Source organism: Melospiza melodia, chromosome 1, assembly GCF_035770615.1.
Source record: "Melospiza melodia melodia isolate bMelMel2 chromosome 1, bMelMel2.pri, whole genome shotgun sequence".
Taxonomy (NCBI): domain Eukaryota; kingdom Metazoa; phylum Chordata; class Aves; order Passeriformes; family Passerellidae; genus Melospiza; species Melospiza melodia.
In genome coordinates this window covers 16,940,200-16,946,907 of record NC_086194.1, presented here as the reverse complement: position 1 = coordinate 16,946,907, position 6,708 = coordinate 16,940,200, and the positions used below count along the sequence as shown (strand labels likewise).

General features: G+C 41.3%; 1 long non-coding RNA gene across 1 annotated transcript; it reads right to left on the bottom strand.

The window, feature by feature from the left end:
- Positions 1-2,850: 2,850 nt before the first annotated feature.
- LOC134429364 (uncharacterized) lies at positions 2,851-4,938 on the bottom strand. Its single transcript, XR_010030577.1, has 3 exons — positions 4,664-4,938; positions 3,778-3,886; positions 2,851-2,876 (listed from the first exon to the last, which is right to left on the bottom strand). It is a non-coding gene; the product is annotated as an uncharacterized LOC134429364 (long non-coding RNA).
- Positions 4,939-6,708: the final 1,770 nt, after the last annotated feature.

Sequence of the window (6,708 nt, the reverse complement as noted above, 5' to 3'; positions counted from 1 at the left end):
CCTGGAACATTGCTCCTTCTGGAAAAAGTGGATATTCAGGATGCCTTTGTGAAGAACCAAAGTCATGAAAGGAAAGGCTGCACAAATCCACGCCACATGAGAGCTCTCTCATGCTAAGAGAAAGCCAGGACAAAACCAGATCTCTGGCTGCTATGAAGCCACCTGTTTGCATTGGAACAGCCTGGAGAATTCACAGAATCATCCTCACGTCACATTTTAAAGCTGACATCGGCGAGCTGTCAAAGCTGTCAAGGGCACTGGGACAGACTGGTAACAGCAGGAACCCATTCCTTACCAGAACAACTTCGACACCAAGTGTAGAGCAGAAGGCAAAATCAGCCCTAAGCCCTCAGCTGGGCGCTCTGTCAGGGAAGCCTCCTCTGGGAAGCACTGTTTGTGTATCACATACTGGAGCAGGTAGTCTGTAGACCCTTCTGGAGAACACATCTAGTAGAAATTTTCCTGATACTGTGGGAAAAGGATTTCGAGGATGCTCCTAGACTTTTTTATTAATTTGATCTTATGAGGTAATGTGATGATATATGATGGTAAATGTTACAACATATGACTGCTGTTTATGGTTAAAACTTTTTTATTTTTTTGGTGCTACCTGGATGTTGATGTTTTGAGCAGAATTGAGCCACTAAATAGCCTTTCAATGTTGAAAGTATATAATGGAGGTATTACTTTAAAAAGGACTGTGAAAATTCTGTCTAGCTTTTCCTTTCCACAGACTTCTCTTCATTTCTTTCAGTCAGCCATAGTGAACTCGTCCCACCAAAATGTAGCTGGGGAGGTGGATCAAAGGATATTGTGCAGGAAAGAGCTCTTTAGGACACTGCTTCTCAAAGAAAGCAAGAGTCCTTAATCACCCAGCCATGTGTTTCCTCTCTCAGTTTGTCATGGATGACACAAAATGGCACATATGTTCCTCTTCTCTTCATTACCTTATAATGAAAATATATTAAGGGTTGTGGTAATGAGGCATTTTCAGATTGCCTGTTTAATAGTTGGACTAGTGTCCAACTCAGCAGAGAAGGACAGGGAATTGAGTGTAAAAAGCCTTATCCTCAAATAATCTTACAAATGACATCTGTGGCCCAATGGGAGATACTGAGCAAGGTCCTGGGACTCACGAGGATACAAACAGCCTTGACTGAAAACATGCTCAGACAGCACCTTCCTGTATTCATGGCACTTGCTTTACAGCCTGCAGAGTGCAGGTGCTGTGATCAGCTTCTTCCAACACAGATTATGAGGTTTGGAGAGCAGAGACTCCTAGGGACAGGCCTTTGAATTTCCAATCCTACAAAAAGTCTTATGCCTTGTCATTGTACTTGATGAGTTTCCAGACAGATAGCAAGAGGGAAAACCCGGAGTAAAGGTACTCAGTGCACACACCTCAAATTGGCTAGTTCCTTTCTGCAGGGAGAAGAACCTGGCAAAGTTTATCTGGTAACCAGAATTATCTGAGCAATGAGGGGGCCCTAGCAGTGGGTGCTGCAGAGGTGAATTTGACACCCACCGCAGCACAGTGCCAGTGCCTCACTGTCACCAGCCATGCTGCTCCTGCCAGCTCAACCACAGAGCCCTTTGCTGCCAGCTGGGGACCTCAGACACAGGGTAACATAAAAGGCAGGTGAACTAGAAATTATTTCCAGACTAGTGTCCAGTCAATGTGCAGTTTCCTAGTATTTTCATTACAATTTTCCTACTCTTCCTGCTGCTGATGGCGTAGGGACAGGTACCACTGAAAAAACAGTACAAACCCCAAACTCGGTAAGTTTGCTCTATTTGCAAAATTTTGGCAGACTCTCAAATACATCGCTAGAAACTGACAGCTCCAAGAGTACTTTCTCCATGCTATCCAGCAAGAGATCAATAGCAATGCTAATTATCAAAGCAAGTAGAGATCATAGGAGAGCAGTAAAACAAGGGAAACTGTGAGTTTCACCTGTCATTCCTGTTGATTCTGGATGGTTTCCGCTAGTAATTCCATAATGCATCATGAATTTCCATAAGGCAGAGGGCCCAGCATGAGCATAAAGAACATTTGGAATTTTTGCCCATAGGGTTGAATGCTTAATAAAGAGGAAAGATTTGATCTATGGAAATACAGGCTGAGATTGCAGCAGGGGACAATTAGCCATCTGGACTCTGGCATTTCAGGTTTTTTGGTAAGCCCCAATGCAGTACAGGTAAGTGTAACCTCCACATGGGAGCAGAAAGGTCCTGTGGCTGTCCAGCAGCTCTTCAGCTGCTCTTTAGTAACTCCTTAGCATCAGTAAATTGACTCCAAACTTGTGTCAGTGTGAAACCAGGCACATGTCCTGGCAAATGAGTTCAGAGGTTATCTGTACTTACACTGTGAGTATCCCATGTTTGCTGGAGTCTACCTCGAGTTGCAGAGAAAAGGAGATGAACTACATTATACAGGGTTAGGTTTACATGGCTGCATTTCAGCATTGCACCAGTGTGTCATGAAGCAATGCTCTGATGTTTCCCAGATGCCAGCCAGTGGGAGAACTGCAGGGACAAGGACACAGTCAGGGAGAAGAAAGACTTCTTATTGTCCCTCAGCAGCCTCCTCCAGCCTCCTGTGCTCAGCATGAAGGGGAGAGCAAAAGGTGAAAGACTCTTAGGTGTTTCTCTGCTGGAAGGACTCCTGTCAGGAGATGGGGTTTTTGCCAGGGCTGAGAGGCAGCAACCAGGAAAGAAGTTTCTAGACAGCAATTATAACGCAATCCCAAAGAGCAGACTTCAGACAGCTCAGTTTAGGTCACAGGAAACAATTTATGAACCTATCATGTTCTGTTTTTCACTAGATGGAATGCTGAGTACACAGACAGTCCATGGTCAGGTTTCTCCACCCCTTGCTGTGATGGAAGGGGATGTGCCAGGCACCCGGGTTTCAAATGAGGCATGTAAAAAAAAAAAAAAAAAAGGATGATACTGTTGATACAGTGAAAGGTTCAGGAAGTAGGACTAAAAGTCACAATTTTACAAGATAGGGTAGAAAAAAGTACATTATAATATTTTGGATAAAAGGATGTAGCACCGACTTTACAGAATTAAGAGAAAAATTTCATGCATTTTCACTGAAATATCTTGTGTTGTATTTAATCTGTAAGGAAACTAAAAGAACTATGGAAAAAGGCCATTCAACCCTGGATTGCTTACTAAGAATTTATTTACAGGCCATGTCTCATTTCAGACATCTCATCTGTGTCATGATCAACATGCATGTTGAACCAACTTTGGAAGAAAAGCACAAAGTCCAAAAGCACTAAAAACCATAAATAAAATGCAACACTACCAGAAGATGACAATTCTTATTCAATTTTTTCCCAGTAGGGTTCAAAAAGTTCAAGCAATTTCTATACTTTTAATAATTTTCTAGTGCCTCTGTAGCAGAAAAGAATCTGTGATCTTTTACAGAGGCTTATTAGTTCAAATTTTCTGAATTCTGTGTGCCTCCTAAACTTGAAATATTTAAATATTCAATGCGAAATTCTTCTTCTGACATCTTTTAGCAAAACAATAGTTAATGATCTAGTTCACAGTGGTAAGAAGTATGTGCTCTTACCAGGTCATCAGATTTTATCAGTCTTAAAACAATTTTTATAAAAACTTTTCTTTCTTTCCTGAAACAATCCTGTTTTGATTTGAATTGTATCAATCTCCACATCACCACTCAGGAAAAATTAAAAGAGACAAACAAGCTTAGGGTTGTATATAACCCCCGAGTAATTTGAAAGCAAGGGAAGATTGTATCACCTGTGGACACATGATCTGCTTGTTGTGAACTCCCAGGGCACCACAGTGAGCCCAGCAGTGGATGTGATGTCTGGAGAAGATGTCAACCACTATCCAAAGTTGCTAGTTCCTGTTCCATGTACACAAGGGAATAATTAGGCAATATAATTTTGATGATGTAATGTTTGCAATTTTGTATCCTGTTTCCACAGTGTTGGTGGGTGGAATTCCTAGACTGAAATTACCCTTGAAGTTAATATCTTCCATTAAAACAGGTTAGTTTCATCAGTTGTCTGCAGAATCTATAACAGTGGTACTCAAAGCAGATGGCTATATCCTTTGTTGCAAGCCAGATTCTGACTTAGAGGTTCTATTTATGAATCAAGATAGGTCTTTGTGGTACCTATTTGCTTGTATAAATATTTTCACAAGTTTTCTCAGAAATAAAGTTAAACAAAAACTAAAGAAAATTGGTAGAGATAAAAAGTCCTTTTTTCCCTCCTTTGTCGGCATAACTAACATGGAGAAATGCAAGCTACCTTAATAGTAGACTGCTATAGAAATTAAGATATTTTCTTATAGACATAAAGTTTATCAATTTCCTGGTTTTGCATAACCTGAAATAACCTAAATTCATACTGAGTAGGAACTGTAAGAGTGACTCAAGTGGACCTAAAATTGTGGGGAGACCCCCTCACACCCTTTGGTTTCATGCTCCTGCCCCTGCACCTGTGCCAGCTCTGCCCATGTAATGCAGTCACAGGGAAGGGAGAGCAATGGTGTTCTGAGAGAAGCCTTCCTTCTGCACAGTTTGTTTTCAATCAGGGGTTGGAGCTTTCCCACTGCTCATGGTCAGGAGGCAGTGGGGGCAAGTAGCTGTGAGTGGGAAAAAAGGAAAAGTACCCACCTTTAATGGCAGCAGGGTCTCAGAGAGGCTTCTGCAGCCTGTGGCACGTTCCCTGGGCTCCTGTGCTGAGTTTGAGCAGCTGAAAAAGTCACCCTTTAACTTTAGTGAAAATAAGGATGTAGAATTTATGCAAACTCTTTTCATCATGTTGCAGCCCCTCAGTCAGACACTATTTTTTTGTATTGACAAGTACATTTCTATCCTGAAGTGCTGCCGAGTGTATTAATGGATTAGGAAGGAGGATTTCATTGTGAGACCTGAGAGAATAATAACATTATTTGCTTCCTAAATTAGAGATTATTATAATATCAACTTTTGCCCTGGACCTAATCAATCTCTTTTACAAGTTAATAATTAATTTAGTTTTGGCTTTAGAGTCTATAACCCTTTGAAGCCTGTAGTTCCCTGTAATACCCAGGCAGAGCCTGTCAGCTCCTCTAATGGTACACATGAATATCTGAATGACAAAGAAGCAGCCTTTTGTTTATACCATTTGAATCAATAGGATATTTTTGTTAATAGCCACACAATTTAGCACATATTTAAGAGACAAAGAAAAACTCTGATTTTGTTTATTGAATGGACAAATCCTGAAACCTGCATTCAGCCTGATCCCTCATCCTGGTGGAAGGGCCTTTTATGGAAGCTGTTGGGAAAAAAAATGAACTTTTTCTATGTTGGTAATACAGTCTTGGGGTTACATTGGCTTGTGCAGGTAATCTATTGGAGCTCCATGGAACTAGTGAGGGAATGGCTAGCAGAATGCCCTGCTCTCCCTAGCAGTAATAACATCTAGCAGTGTGCCCCTGCACTGTCTGCTTCCAAAGCATAGAGACCACGTACAACCTCCTTTTGCTGTTCCTTAATGTTCCAGGCAGCACGGCAGGACTGTGCCTTCAGCTTTAAGGATTAAGGTAGAGGTAGGACCTGACTGAATTTGACTGGAGTATGATCTTAGCAGGCAATGCAACTTTAGAATAAAAGGAAGCAATGAAGTTGTGGACAGTAGTACTTACGGAATTGCCCTTCCCATGTCGGCCAGCCTGCAGATGTGCCCTGTCTTTTAAGGCATCTGAAGGTCCAGAGGAAGTTTTCTAATATCATCTTTCTTTGCTTTTGTAGTTCTTGTAAGACACAATGCAGCACACAGAGCTAAAGTTTCACACTGCATCTGCCTCACAGCATGGTTCTATAGCAATGTCTACCTCTTTCATTATGCTTTCCATCACAACAAATGTTCTGTAAAGGAGCTTAGTCTTTTGTACTGACTTTACAGATGGAGAAAGGAAAGTAACAATAACATAAATACATAATTTAATTTTTATAGGTCATCCAACTGACTGCCTCAAAATTGCCCCCTGGTCACCAAGCCACCATGGTGTGATCTGACTACATAACAGAGATTTGCTGTGTGTACTCAGCCAGAGCAGTACACCTGTTGTTTGTATGGGAAGTCATATATTATGAAACTTCCTGTAGCCATGCCCAGGGAGAGACTGTTTACATTGAACACAAATGGTAACATAATAAGCTCTAAGCAATTTTAAGAGCTGTTGGCTTGTACATGTATATAAAAGGTACTAGTATAGAACCTGTGCTTCTTTATTTGGTCAAAAAATCAGGCCATTGCTAAGATTTCAAGGCAGGAGGAATTTCTGATCTATTCACACCCTTCTATGTGGCTGAAAAACATTCTCTGGTTTCCTGACTAGCCTCCTCTGTTCTGTCTATCCTCCACAAATTAATCTCCACAGTCACTCTAGTATCCTGACCTCAGGTCACAGCTCTCCCCTTTTTCCAAGGTCCCTTCATCAAGGTGCACTCTGTCCCTGAGAACAGCTCTACACTAATTCTTTACCATGTTCATATTTCTTTGTACTAAGATTTTGACATTTTCTGATAAATTTCACCATCCTTCCTAGAAGAGTACAGGGAAGTATTGGAGTACCTCAAATAGCTCAAGATGCTGACTGTTGGCTATCATTAATAAATTAACCTCCAGCCATTTCTGCCTACACAAGTCCATGAACACATCCTGAACACAG